This window comes from Canis aureus, chromosome 2, assembly GCF_053574225.1.
Source record: "Canis aureus isolate CA01 chromosome 2, VMU_Caureus_v.1.0, whole genome shotgun sequence".
NCBI classification, from domain to species: domain Eukaryota; kingdom Metazoa; phylum Chordata; class Mammalia; order Carnivora; family Canidae; genus Canis; species Canis aureus.
The window spans coordinates 79,950,495-79,966,627 of record NC_135612.1 but is presented as its reverse complement, the minus strand read 5'-3'; the positions used below and the strand labels follow the sequence as shown (position 1 = coordinate 79,966,627).

At 34.1% G+C, this 16,133-nt stretch overlaps 1 long non-coding RNA gene across 1 annotated transcript in view; it reads left to right on the top strand.

Annotated features, from left to right (window-relative positions):
- The window catches only part of LOC144291079 (uncharacterized), a 53,863-nt gene extending 38,542 nt beyond the window's left edge, over nt 1-15,321 (top strand). Inside the window, exons 7-9 of the long non-coding RNA XR_013358482.1 lie at nt 12,008-12,102; nt 13,809-14,004; nt 15,095-15,321. This is a non-coding gene — a long non-coding RNA (uncharacterized LOC144291079). The remainder of the gene's footprint in view (nt 1-12,007; nt 12,103-13,808; nt 14,005-15,094) is intronic.
- Nucleotides 15,322-16,133: the final 812 nt, after the last annotated feature.

The following is a 16,133-nucleotide window of genomic DNA, read 5'->3' as shown; positions in this document are numbered from 1 at the left end:
ATGGACTTTACTTTTTGATTCTGAATACATGATATGTATCCAATGAAAGTAGAATTATGTAAAGTAATCCAGTTTTCAGAAGAATTATTGTTTCACATAAACATAATCAGAAATTTTCCTCCTAAGTGAACATTCCTACCATGTAAAGATATTTAAACAACCAACTTTTACAATATTATCATTATTTTTGTCATTATTATAAACCTACTATAATAAAATTCATTACACCTAAAAACTAAGAAAAATAACCACATCATATATGTCTATATTCTAAGTGAAGTAACTTCCATTTTTCCACAAATTTCTTTTCAGACTCTGCCCACATACATCCATGTTTTACATAATTTCTTCTGTCTTCAATAATTTTGTTTTCATTTTACATTTGACCACAGTCCCATCTTCTCTATTTTTCAATTCCTATTGTTGGCGTTTAGTGTGACAACTCATTAGTGCCTACCCACCCTCAGTGCAGCTTTTCTACTTTATGTAACTGACTATTCACATGCCCAACTGCGTTCCAGTTCAGGCTAAATTTTGGTACACTAAAATTGAAGAGTAGCAAAATATGCCACTTTGGTATAGTGTTTATTTTGAAGTATAGGCAGTTTAAAAACAGCAAATACAGGGAGAGACTTTCTCTAAACTCCCCTTATTTGCCTTAAGACAGATCCCCACAAGGAACTCAGTTGTCATAAATTCCCTGGAGTTTCACAAATTCTTATCACAGGACAGGAGACTAGTAGTGACACGATATACACACAACTTTTGTCACAGCTGTTACATCTTTTATCCAGTCTTCTATGGACCCATTCATCTTTCCTAAAAAGCATTCACTCTCCCCTAAGAGGCCTATGCAACTCCTCCCCTTTTCTTATTAAGATGGTGTTTAATCCTGAATTCTACACCACCTCGGGACTTCTTTTTTCTGGGTATCTCCCATGCATACATCAGGTATACATGTTAAACTTCTGTTTGGTTTTCTCTTGTTAATCTAACATTATAAAAGGGGCTCAGCTCAGAATTCAGAGGGTAGAGGAAAATATCTCTCTTCTCCCACAATATCTGTGTCTAAAATCATTTTATTTCTTGCTCTAATATCCTATATAAACACATTCTGGCATTATCTTCCAGGAAATACATAGAATCAAGCCTATTTCCTATTTTTATAATAATGAAATTCTTAAAATTGAATTTTAAAATATTTACAATAGCATCAAAACTATGAAACACTTAGGGATAAATCTGGAAAAACATGTTTATGAATGTGAATGATCTACATACTGAAAACTATAAAACATTGAGGAGAAATATTAGAATAAGTAGGGAAAAGCTTTTTCATAGATTTGAAGACTAAACCTTATTAAGATGTCAATATTCTCCAGATTTATCTATAGGTAGATTTCTCAGTCAAAATCCCAAAAGGCATTTTTGTAGAAATTGAAAAGCTGATTCTAAAACTTAGAAGCAGCCAACACACAGAAATTAAAATCTCTAAAATAATCAAATAATTTTGAAATAGAACAAAGTTAAAGGAGTAACACAACCTAATTTTTAGACATATTATGAAGCTACAATAGTCAAAACAGTGTGATATTGATGTCAAGATAAGCAAATAGTTCAGTGGAATAGAGTGCTCAGAAACAGACTCACATGAGTCTATTTCAGACTTCCCGTAAGCAGTTGACACTGGTTTTTGTCAAAAGTAAACCAGCAATTCAATGAGCAAGGCTTGTCTTTTCAACAAATAATGGTCAAACAATTGAATAATTATTGCAAAAATATGATTTTTAAACCATACTTCACACTATATACAAAGTTAATTGAAGATGAGTTAACCACTTAAATGTTAAAACCTAGCGCTACAAAACTTCTAGAAAATAAACAGAGAAAATCTTCGTGATCTTGGATTATGGGGAGATTTCTTAGCTATGACACCAAAGGTACAATCTGTCTTTCAATAAATAAATAAATAAATAAATAAATAAATAAATAAATATTAAGATAGTTTGAAGGACCATGTTAAAAGGTTAGAAAAATGAAAAAGCCAGACATTGGGGATAGTGGATTTAAGATGGCAGAGCAGTAGGAGGACCCTAGTTTTGCTTTGTCTTTCAAAAATAGCTAGATAAATGTCAAATCATTCAGAATACCCAAGAAATCTGAATTCTGAGAGAACAAACTGCAGAACTAGAGGGAGAGAAGGAGCTACATCAAGGAAGATAGGAGGTGTGGAAACATGATTCCAGTGAAAGGAGAATCACAGATGCTGAGGAAGGAAAGGAATCTTGATCTCTGAGAGATGAGAAAGAGAGATAGAGAAACAGAGAGAAAGTGTTGTGCAGGATATTGCACAAGAGAAACAGTTCCCCAAAACCGTTGTCTGGAAAAACTAGAGTGGCTGATTGTCACAAGTTTTTATAGGCAGAGAGCTGAAATTTTGAAGTATTAGAAGATTATATCACCATGGGGTGGAGCCTGGGGGGCATAGCTCCTGTAAGGAGGAGAGCAGAGGCCCTGGAAGGAACAGCGTGCTCTGAGTATCCCCTGGGTCACACTGGAAAAGACAGTTCCCCTTCTTGGAGGGGACTGGGGTTAAGGGACACAGCCTCTCTAGGGTCAAAAAAGTTGGCAGGCATCAATGTGCTGCCCTGTTCCTTAGCATAGAAACAGAGACACTTGCTAAAGGTTGCAAACCTTGGTGCTGGCTTGTTGCTGTGCTTTACCATAAACTGTGAACCAGTGAGTGATTGTGTGATGGTTTTTCTGGGACTAACTGGCACCAGCCACAGCATGGCAAGACCCTCCCCCAGAGAATCAGAGTGGGCCTGTGCTGTGTTGGATCCCTAAAATTTGGAATTTTGAAACCCAGCCACATGCCTGAGATAAAACACAGTAGTACTGTGCCCCCTGGCAGGCAGACAGCTCAGACACAGAGTGAAGGCAGGAATCTGACAAAAGCCAGGGACATAAAAGAGGAGACTTTTTACTCTTCTGTAAGTTTTCTGGAAGAGTAGCAGGCACAAACTCCCTGCTTTTGGGAGGAAACAATGGGCAAGGCCATTTTCTCCCCCACTCATTAGCACTAACCAGCATCAATGGGCACCACAGCATCCTCAGTGGAGGTTGGAGCTGCTAACACTACTTTCCTCCCCTACTGTACCCTACAGGTGCATCTTTACTAGGGCAAGTAGGCCTGAGACCCAGTGCATCAGGCTCCTTCCCCAGAAGACCAGCACCAACCCCACAAGTACACCAAGTACACTGATCACAGAATGCTGCAAAGCTTCAGCTCTAGGGGAAATAGGATCTAGCCTCTTTTAACAAGCAGACCAAAACAGACTTGGTTAAAACTTGTCAGACAATGGACAAAAAGCTGAACACTCTGCACTGCAGGCAAGGAGAAACTCTGCAGAGGACTGACCTGAGGGAAAGGACAGCCAAGACACAACAGAAGAGCACACACTCTGAAACACTTCCTGAAGCACCAAGCCCAAGACAGAACAGGATGTCTTCTTAGTATAGCCATTACTTTCAGAAGCAGGAATATAACAGGCTTTCCTAACACACACACACACACACACACACACATATACACACACACAATAGTGACCTAAACAAAATGCCAAGACAGAGGAATTCACCTCAAAAGAAAGAACAGGGAGGCATACAACCAGGGATTTAATGAAAACAGATATAAGAATGATGCCTGAAGCAGATTTTAAAAGAACAATCATAAGGATACTAGCTAGGCTTGAGAAAAGCATAGGAGACACTAGAGAATTCCTAACTGCAGAGATAAAAGAACTAAAAACTAGTCAGGTTTAAATAAAAATTGTTATAAGTGAAATACAAAATTGATGGATGCAATAACAATGAAGATGGATGAAGCAGAGGAAAGAATCAGTGGTATAGAAGATAAAATTATGGAAAATAATGAAGCTGAAAAGAAGAGTGGAAAAAAAAGTACTGGATCACAAATGTAGACTTAGGGAACACAGTGACTCCACAAAGTGTGATAACATTGGTATCATAGGAGTCCCAGAAGAAGAAGAGAGGGAAACGGGGTCAGAAGGTTTATTTCAGTGAATCATAGCTAAAAGTCTTCCTAATCTGGGGAAGGAAACAATCATCCAAATCCAGGAAGCACCGAGAACTCTTGTCAAATTGAACAAAAGCCAGCTATCACCAGAGCATATAATAGAAAATTTTGCAAAATTTAGAGATAAGGAAAGACTCCTGAAAGCAGCAGGGGAAATAAATCTCTAACCTACAAGGAACAACAGATCAGGTTTGCAGCAGATCTATCCACAGAAACCTGGCAGGCCAAAAGAGACTGGCATGGTATATTTAACAAGCTGAAGGGGAAAAATATGCAGCAAGAATACTTTATCCAGTGTTATCGTCATTCAGTATAGAAGGAGAGATAGAGTTTCCCAGACAGATAAAAACTAAACATGTTTGTGACCATTAAATGAACTCTGCAAGAAATTTTAAAGGGGAACCTTCCAGTGGGAAAGAAGAAACAAAAGCAACAAAGACTGGAAAGGAGCAGAGAAAATATCCAGAAACAGAGACTTTTTTTTTTTTTTCAGAAACAGAGACTTTACAAGTAATACAATGTCACTAAATTCTTACCTACCAATAATTACTCTGTATGTAAACGAGCTAAATGCTGCAATCCAAAGACACAGAATATCAAAATGGGTAAAACAAAACAAAACAAAACAAAAACAAAAAACAAAAAACAAGCAAGACCCATCTATATGCTGTTTACAAGCATGTTAGACCAAAAAACACGTCCAAATTGAAAGTAAGAGGATGGAGAACTATCTATCATGCTAATGGACATAAGAAGTATGGAGTAGCCATACTTATATCAGACAACCTAGATTTTAAGCCAGACTTTAACAGGAAATGAAGAAAGACACTATATCATAATCAAGGGGTCCATCAAACAAGAATATTTAACAATTATAAATATTTATGTCCCCAACTTGGGAGCACATACATATATAAATCAGTTCACAACAAACATAAAGAAACTGATTGATAATAATACAATAATAGTAGGGGAATTTAACTCCCTATTTATAGCAATGGACAGATCATGTAAACAGAAAATTAATAAGAAATAATGACTTTGAATGACACACTAGGCCAGAAGGACATAATAGATATATTCAGAACATTTCATCCTAAAGAAGCAGAATACACATTCTTTTTGAGTGCACACAGAACATTCCTCGGAGTAGATCATAATTATTGGGTCGCAAATCAATCTTCACCAAGTACAAAAAGATTGAGATCATACAAACCATATTTTCAGACCAAAATGCTATGACACTTGAAATCAACCACAAGATAAAATTTGGAAAGACCACGAATACATGGAATTTAGAGAACATCCTACTAAACAATGAATGAGTTAACCAGGAAATAAACAAGAAATTTAAAAATACATGGAAACAAATGAAAATGAAAACATGGCAGTCCAAATCCTGTGTGATGTAGCAAAGACAGTCCTAAGAGGTAACTACATAGAAAGACACCTACCTCAAGAAGCAAGAAAAGTCTCAAATACACAACCAACCTTCCACCTAAAGGAGATAGAAAAGGAATAGCAAATAAAGCTTAAAGCCAGCAGAAGAAGAGAAATCATGAAGATTAGAGCAGAAACAGATTATATAGAAACAACAACAACAATAACAAACATAGAATAGATCAATGAAACTAAGAGCAGTTCTTTGGAAGAATTAACAAAATTTGTAAACCCCCCAGCCAGACTTATCAAAAAGAAAAGAGAAAGGAAAAATGGCCCAAATACATAAAATCATGAATAAAAGAATATAAGAGAAAAACAATTATAAGAGAGGATTATGAAAAATTATATGCCAACAAACTGGGCAATCTGGAAGAAATGGATAAATTCCTAGAAACATACCAATTACCAAAACTGAAACAGGAAAACATAGAAAATTTGAACAGATCCATAACCAGCAAAGAAATTGAATCAATATCAAAATTCTTCCAACAAACAAAAGTCCAGGCCCAGATGGCTTCCCAGGGGAATTATAACAGACATTTAAAGAAGAGTTAATTCTATTCTCAAACTGTTCCAAAAAAATAGAAATGGAGGAAAAACTTTCAAACTTCTTCTATGAGGCCAGCATTGCCTTGATTTCAAAACCAGACAAAGACCTCGCTAAAAAGGAGAATTGCAGACCAATATCCCTGATGAACATGGATTGAAAAATTCTGAACAAGTTACTAGCAAATTGAATCCAACAATACATTAAAGGAATTATTCACCACTATCAAGTGGGATTTATTCCTGGGCTGCAGTTTTGGTTCAATATTCATAAATCAATGTGACACATTACATTAATAAAAGAAAGGATAAGAACCATATGCTTCTCTCAACACATTTGACAATAACAGCATCTATTCTTAATAAAAGCCCTCAACAAAGTAGGGATAGAGGGAATGTACCTCAACATCATAAAGGCCATATACAAAACGCCCAAAAGCTAATATCATCTTCAATGGGGAAAAACTGAAAGCTTTTCCTCTAAGGTCTGGAAAAAAAGCAAGGATGTCCGCTCTGACCACTGTTATTTAACGTAGTACTGAAAGTCCTAACCTCAGCAATCAGACAGCAATAGGAAATTAAAAGCATCCAAATTGGTAAGGAAAAAGTCAAATTCACTATTCACACACGATATGATACTTTATATAGAAAATCTCAGAGACTCCACCAAAAATTGCTAGAACTGATACACAAATTCAGCGAAGTGGCAAGAAACAAAATCAATGGCAGAAATCTGTGGCATTTCCATACACCAATAATGAAACAACTGAAAGAGAAATCGAGGAATTAATTCAATTTCCAATTGCACCAGAAACCATAAGATACTTAGGAACAAACCTAACCAAAGGACTAAAATATCTGTACTCTAAAAACTAGAATAGTGATGGAAGAAATTGAAGAGGACACAAAGAAATGGAAAAACGTCCCATGCTCACGGATTGGAAGAACAAATATAGTTAAAATGTCGATACTACCCAAAGCAGTCTACACATTAAATATAATCCCCATTGAAATATCACCAACATTTTAAACAGAACTATAAAGCAAGTAATTCTAAAATTTGTATGAGACCGTGAAAGACCCTGAATAGTCAAAACAATATTGAAAAAGAGAAGCAAAGCTGGAGGCATCACAATTCTGGACTTCAAATTGTGTTACAAAGTTGTTGTGATCAAGACAGTATGGTACTGACACAGAAACAGATACATAGATCAATGGACCAGAATAAAAAGCCCAGAAATGGCTCCAGAATGCTATGGTTAAGTAATATTTCATAAAATAGTAAAGAACATACAATGGAAAAGAGATAGTCTCTTCAACAAATAGTGCCAAGAAAACTGGACAGCAACGTGCAGAAGAACGAACCTGGACTACTTCCTTACACCATCCGCAAAAATAAATTCAAAATGGGTGAAAGACCTAAATGTTAGACAGGGCACCATTAAAATCCTAAAGAAGAACACAGGTAGAAACCTCTTTGACAATGGCTATAGCAACTTCTATGAGACATGTCTCCTGACGCAATGGAAACAAAAGTAAAAATGAACGGAGACTTTGTCAAGATAGAAAACTTCTGCACAATGAAAGAAACAATCAAGAAAGCTAAAAGGCAACTTTGAGAATGCAAGAAGATATTATGACATAATATATATACATATATGTGTATATATATGTATCTGATATAAATGACATATCTGATAAAGGGTTTATCTCCAAAATCTATAAATAACAAACTCAACACCCAAAAAGTAAATAATCCAGTTAAGAAATGGGCAGAAGACATGAACAGACATTTTCCCAAAGAAGAAATACAGATGGTTAACAGATACATGAAAAGATGCTCAACATCACTCATAATCAGATAATTCCATATCAAAATCTCAATGAGATACCACATCATACCTGTAGAATGGCTAAAATTAACAAAACAGGAAACAAGTGTTGGTGAGGATACAGAGAAAAAGGGAATCCTCTAACACTGTTGGTAGGAATGCAAATTGGTGCAGCTGCTCCGAAAAACAGCAGGTTTTCTCAAAAAGTTAAAAATAGAATTACCAGGGGTACCTGGGTGGTTCAACAGTTTAGTGCCTGCCTCTTGCCCAGGGCATGATCCTGGGGTCCTGGGATCAGTCCCATGTCAGGCCCCCTTCATGGAGCCTGCTTCTCCCTCTGCCTATGTCTCTGCCTCTCTTTCTCTGTGTGTGTGTGTGTGTCTCGAATGAATGAATGAATGAATGAATGAATGAATGAATAAAATAAAAATATAACTATCTTTCCACCTGGCAATTGTGCTATTAGGTATTTACCCAAAGGATGCAAAATATTGATTTGAAGGGTCATATGCACCCTGATGTTTATAACAGCATTATCAACAATAGCCAAAGTATGGAAAGATCCCAACTGTCCAACAACTGATTAATGGAATATTAGTGAGCCATCAAAAAGAATGGAATCTTGCCATCTGCAGCAATGTAGAGGGAGTTAGAGTATATTAAGCTAAGTGAAATAAGTCAGAGGAAGACAAATACCATATGATTTCACTTATATGTGGAACTTAAGAAACAAAACAGAATAACATAGTTGGGAAGGGGGAAAAATGAGGGAAAAGGAAATAACCATCAGAGACTCAACTACATGGGCATCCCCAATGGCTCAGCAGTTTAGCGCTGTCTTCAGCCCAGGGTGTGATCCGGGAGACCCGGGGTCGAGTCCCAAGTTGCACTCCCTGCATGGAGCCTGCTTCTCCCTCTGCCTGTGTCTCTGCCTCTCTCTCCCTCTCTGTATGCCTTTTATGAATAAATAAATAAAATCTGAAAAAAGAAAAAAAAAGAGACTCAACTACGGAGAAGAAACTGAGGGTTGATGGAGGGAGGTCAGCAGGGTATGGATGATGGATACTAAGGAGGCCACTTGTGATGAGCACTGGGTATTATATGTTAGTGATGAATCACTAAATTCTACACTCAAAGCCAATTTACCATATAGATTTACTAAACAAAAATTTAAATAAAAAACATCCAGTGACATCTGGGTGGCTCAGCAGTTGAGGTCTGCCTTTGGCTCAGGGCGTGATCCTCATCTGGGGATTCAGCCCCACATCGGGCTCCCTATGAGGAACCTGCTTCTCCCTCTGCCTATGTCTCTGCTTCTCTCTGTGTCTCTCAGGAATAAATAAATAATATATTTTATAAATAAATAAATAAAATATAAAATAAATAAAAAATAAAAATAAAATAAAATAAAATAAAATAAAATAAAATAAATAAAATAAAATAAAATAAAATAAAATAAAATAAAATAAAATAAAATAATAAAATAAACTGAAGGAAAATAGAAAGCATATATTGGGGGCGGCCGGGTGGCTCAGCAGTTTAGGCCACCTTCAGTCCAGCGCATGATCCTGGAGACCCAGGATCGAGTCCCACACTGGGCTCCCATCATGGAGCCTGCTTCTCCCTCTGCCTGTGTCTATGCCTCTCTCTCTCTCTATGTCTCTCACGAATAATTTTTTTTTTTAAAAGCATATGTTGGATAAACACATTTTATCCAGAATGTGCAATAAAATTTTAAGACTCAATAACAACAGCAACAAAAAAAACTCAATAAAAAATGGCAAAATATTTAATATTTAAACAAATTTTATCAAAGAAAATCTCTTATATAGTGATAAGAATTTAATCAATTTAGCAGGACACTTTAGGAGTTTTCAGATTGTTTCAATTACACTTCTAGCATTAGTATCTAAAACATAAATATAATTTTACTTATGTTTTTATTGGACTTCATAAAAGAAAGATGAGACAAATGGACTGGTCTTCAAGTAGATAGCTTGTTTTAAAAATAAAAGAGCGGTATGTATCATTAGTTAATTGGAGCTTACTCAGTTTTTAATTTATATAAAACATCTGTAACTAGTAAGCATTTTGGAGACCATAGTAGTTGGGGAAAATAAAACTAAACCAAATTTGATTTTCTTGGACAATAGAATGTTTACATTAGTTTATACAACTTAATTAATCTTCTTTAGTTTTAATGCCAACATAAGCACTTTCATGTTTCAGTGGCCAAATACAAAGCAAGATATTTGACAAACTCTCCAAGTAGGGAATATTTGTTGCTCAAAGCTGGATATTTGATAAAAAGCCTTTTAAATTGAATCTGATTTTTAAAATAGCCATTTTTCCCTTTTTTCATCAATTTTGCTTTTATGAATTTTGGTCATTAAGGAACACAAAATGCTGAATGGCTCCCAGTGTTTTATTTAGCACGGACTTTAAGCTTTGGGGAGGAATTTTATTTTCTTATTCAAGATATAATCATGTTGATGCTATTTGTCATGGAGCAAAACTAGACAGCTTAGTATTTTAGAGCCAGCCCTTTCCATCAATCATTTTTGAAATAGCAATGGCATTAGCACTGCCGGCTTCCCATTATTGATTATTCTTAAAGTTATAACTCTAAAAGTTCAACGTGATAACATAACCCTATTTTACCAATCAAAAGGTTGAAGGAGAAAGGTTAACACTTTTATCAACTCATCAAAGAAATCTTTGGCATAACCAAACTGCATATGTCAATTCAATATATTGCTTCTAATTTTTTTTTCAAATGTATTTTGGGATTTGAAAAATACTGGAATATGAATTGTATTTAATTTTCTTTTTTAAATAAGTTTCTCTATACAGTGCAGCAATAAGAAAAAACATCATAGTGCTACTTTATTTTAATTGGTATAAGATACTCAAAATGATTCCTACAAAATTAAATTTTAGACTTCTAAGACATGGTCTCCAAAAATATTTGAATTAGTCTCATAATAAATGAATTATGTTGTCCTTTCTCTCTACCACAGTCCATTTACACATGTGATGCAAAATCCATAGAGCCAATTCTCAGGTATCTTCATTTTTAGTAATAAAATTTTAATGTTCTCTAACCATAATAGTGCTGTGTTGTCCACTTAAATAGAAGAATCCTTGAACACTTATATGTATGTTCAAGGTTATTATTTAGACATTTGGATATCAAAACATGAAAACTGTAAAAGACTGCCATAAGTTTCTATTTTATCTTTCAAGATTTTGGAAAGGACATAAAAACATACAACAGAATATTACTGTATATTTTATTACTATTGTGTGATTGAAAACAATAGGGAAAGGCTGGCCAAGGGATACAAACTTCCAGTTATAAGACAGATAATTTTTTTAAAGATTTTATTTATTTGTTCATGAGAGACACAGAGAGAGGGTCAGAGACACAGGCAAAGGGAGAGGCAGGCTCCATGCAGGGAGCCCGACGTGGGACTCCAGGATCCTGGAGTCCCAGGATCATGCCCTGAGCCAAAGGCTGACACTCAACCGCTGAGCCACCCAGGTGTCCCTAGACAAATAAGTTCTGGGGAATCTAATGTACAGCCTGGTGACTATAGTTATCAATACTCTTTATACACTTGAAAGTTTCTAAGAAAGGAGATCTTAAATGTTTTCATCACAAAATATAGAGTGCTGGATTTGTTAACTGTCCTTATCATGGTAACCATTTTACAATATATATACTTGTATCAACTCATCATTTTGTGCATCTCAAACTTACACAATATTAAATGTTAATCATGTTTCAGTAAAGCAGAAAAAAATAATCAAAAAGGGAATTTAAACTGAAAAAGTGGGAAAATATAATCTTAGGGGGAAAAGTAATTTTTCTTTAAGATCCACCTGATTGTCCTTATCCTACTTCTTTCTCCACATACTAAAACAAATCAGCAAAAACAAAGGAACAAATTAACAAATCGCCATTGATTAGCAATAGATTTAGACCAGCAAATGGACATATAAATGTACCTTCTGATGATGGTTTTAAGAATATAATCAAAGCCTGATTCAGATAAGCATTCTCCTCATTGTTTCCTTTTTACAGATTCCAACTTGCACAGGTGTCCATTGTGAAGTTATATTATGTAAGCCTATTGATGTAAAATTTTGTTTTCATTGAATACCTTTGGGTTCACAGAAGTAAGTGCTCATCTTTTCTGTATTAGGCCATCTTGACCTTTACCTTAACTTTGTGTTATTTAGCATGGTTAGAGAAAAGAAATATAGAACATGGAAACTCACTTCTCCAACAAACAATTAAAATATACATTGTGTATTATATCATCTTTATCTTTGACCCCATTTATAATTCTGACTTTTATATATTGATTATGGTTAATAATAACAATTACTCCATGATTTGTATTTATGAGGATATCCATTGTGAGTATAAGAAATGCTTCTGTGACTTTTCTACCTTAGAGCCGGAAGGAACTTTATAAACATTAAATAATTAATTCTCACAACACTCAAAGCAATGTTTAATATTCTCACTTCATAACCAGGGATATGAGAACAGAATCTTAAAGTTACTTGCCAAATGCATTAGATAAAATGCTTGTCAGGTCTAGGATGAGAATTTGTAGTGCAAACGCAGATTTGCAGATGTTGAAACTAGTCTTTTAGAAGGATTATAGGTTATTATTTGCAATTAATATGCTCAGACTTCTTGAGAGGATGATATCTTGTACTTTGTTATAAGTTGGTAAGTAAAATTGTCTTTTTGAAGGAATTGGAACATAGGTAAATTGTGTTAGTAGATGACACAAACCATAAGCTACATTCTACTCTATCCACGTGGTTTTGGCATGAATATGTGATTTTTGAGCTTGAGTTTCACATTTCACTGAGTTTCACATTCCATAATTCATATTTTTTTTTTGTATTCACAGTTGTAATTTGAATTACTTAAGTAAAGCTCATACAAGTAATAAAATAAAACATATACTATGATATACCAATTTTTGTAGTTGAAAGGGACTAGTTTTCTTACAAAAATTATTTTATTTCTATTCAATAGAGCTATGGTTATAGGAAGAAAAAATTCTTGATAATATAAAATTCATTTCAAAAACATCTTACTTGATTCTGTCTTAAGTAGATGAAAGAAGTACTTTAAATGAGAAGCTCTTATAGAAACCAGAAGTCTAGAAAGCATTTATCTTTTTTCATACTTCATATAGCTGATGAAGGATAAAGATTCTAATACAGAGAACAACAACAACAAAAGGGTAACAAAAAGGGGCTGGATTTCAAATTTCAGGTGGTCTGAAAATGCCTATTAAATTGTCTCACACAAAATCATCCCTTTTTCCCCCTATGTAAGTGAAGAGGCAGGGGATGAAGGAATCTTGGCTGTAAGAGAATATGAAATATCTTTGTACACCTGAAACTAATATCAAACTGTCTGTTAATTAAGTAGAATTAAAAGAAAAAACTTAAAAAAAATAGAGAATATAAAATTTAAGCAGAGCTTTTGGATTAAAATTTTCGGAAAAAAATTATTTTTCTTCCATTTCTAAATCTCCTATGTTTCTGAGACATAAACATTTGCCTCTCTACTGGTGACTCTGGGAATATTTAGATTATGATAATATATTAATTGTACGCATGTGCAAAGGTTTAAGAGCAGGCGTTGCTGGTATTGTCTGAGCTTTTAAAGCTAAAGGAGAACTTTATCTTCTTAGTTACAGAAAACGTGTTGAAACGAGTGACAGCCTTATTTGCTTTATTGCTTTTGCCTCAGATTCAGATTGTTCCTATTTCACTTTAAAGGGTATTTGGATTTTTTTTTCTAGCTAGAATGTTATTCTTGCACTATTGCTTTTTTTTTTTTTTATCTCTAGGCTTCTATCAGCTTATTACATGAAGATGAATCTTAGAAGAGTAGAGAAATAAAATTTCAAATTGAAAGAGACAAAGTTTGAAAAGAAATATTTGCCCAAAGGAAATTTATTATGATTTGCAAAGAAAAACAACTCAGTTCTATCCTGACCTTTGGTTGGATTTCTAGATGACCTTTATAGGCACCTTCAAATTCAGGTATGTGAAGAACCATATAATACTAACTTTATAACTCTTACTTAGTGATCGTTTTTAAAAAGTAAAAATCTGGGATGCCTGGGTGGCTCAGTCCATTAAGCATTTCCCTTTGACTCAAGTCATCATCCCAAGGTCCTGGGATTGAGCTCCACCTCCCTGAGACTCCCTGCTCAGTGGGGAGCCTGCTTTTCCCTCTATTCCCCACTTGTGCTCTCTCTCCCTATCTCTGTTGTTATCTCTGTCTCTCAAATAAATCAATAAAATCTTTAAAAAAGTATAACCCCCTTTTAAATTACTGACATTTACTGTAAAAACTGGTATTCTGAAACTTAATTCTGACTAGAAATGTGAAGTGAGGGAACATAGATCATTTTATAATTAAATGGTTTTCTATTTCTACCTTTTAGAATGTTCATTATATGTATGTCTAAAATACATATGATTTTAGATTAGAAAAGAGGCCAAGTGTAGACTGTTTGACTCTAAAAAGAGTCATACTCTCTGTTGGAAATTTATTTACACTGAAATGACTGCATAGCAAAGAATTCCATTCTGAAATGTCTTCTGAGGGCATCATGATGATTTAATTTATTATTTTCATGATCACTTCTAATTTCAGAATACAGGGACATATTAATCAATCATACAAGACACAATTAAGTACTTCTCATAAGTAAATAAATTTCTCCAGTTTGGGTAAAGCAACACCTGAATTTTTATCTAATAAGTTTATTCTCATTTAATATTCAAATATTGTTTTCCAAACCTACTTTTAAACAATTAAAGTGATCTATATTGCAGAAAGTAAATTAATGATTCACATAGTAAGAGTAATCTTAGAGGCAGCACAATTTTCCATGGTGGAGGGAGATAAATTAATTAATCAGCAACTTAAATAATTTTTTCTCTCTAGTCTACACCACCTCCTGATAATTAACACCCTACCTCTTACAGGATACATAGTAATAATGTTCACTAACACACAAACTCCAATTTAAAAAAATGTTAATTGTAGTTTATTAGATAAAATAATTAGTAAAAGTATTTGTTTCCCTTCTTGAAATTGATGATCTATTTTATACGGTACTAGGTAAATATACTTCATATTCCAATCCTAATGCATTGGCAACATTTTCTGGAAGCATTATTTTGAGAAGACTGGAACCTACCTTGACTTCATATGACAGAATTACATGATAGAAGTGATATCTTTCCAAAGTAAAAGAAAAAAACGTATGCCATATGAATCGTGGGTATGCTATCTCAAACTTAAGAGTCAATCTAACTAGTATACAAAATCAAGGTAATTATTTAAAAATGAAGCTAAAATACTTCTCCAAACAGCAACTCATTCTTTGCATATTATTTGCTATCTTGCTAATATTTTGAACCTCGTCAAATAAGACATTGATGTTTAATAAATAATTCAATGTTCTCTGTAAAGTTGCATGTCCAATAGTATATCTTTAAATTCTGGTTTCCCGTCAACATTTAATTGCTCAAACGTTCTTCCCTCTGCCTCTAAAAATAACTAGCTTATAAGCTAAGAGTGGGAAAGATGAAGTTAAGAATGGAGAGAGCCTTTTTATAATTTTTTCTTCACAAAAGTACAGGATTCTGGGATATATCAATTTTATATTTATGCATAGATAATGTTAAGTGAGAGTAAGTATAACCTGTTTTTTTTTTTTTCCAATTTAATTTAGTTGTATTCACTACACATGATTAATCATAGGAAAAAGTATCTATTTTGGGGTTGATCTATATGAAATGTAAAAAAAAAAAAAAAAAAAAAAAAAAAAACCTTCCTAAGACTTACATTAAGTAGACTCCATTAGTGACCTGTCATGAGCTCATGCCCATTAAACCTTTGTAAAATATTTCCAACGTTCTAGGATCTGACAAGGCCATTATAAGTTAATTTAGTATGCAATATTTTTGCAAATACACACAACTTTTATTATTTTCAGGAATTAAAAGTCATTTATAAAAGTGGTTTACATAAAACAAGTTTAATTAAGTAATTTGTTCATTCCCCCATGACAGTCTTCACACATGATTGAAGACACAGGCTGAATAAGCATCATCATTTTTAATAATTTCAACGTGTTCTGATAAATGCAAAAAGA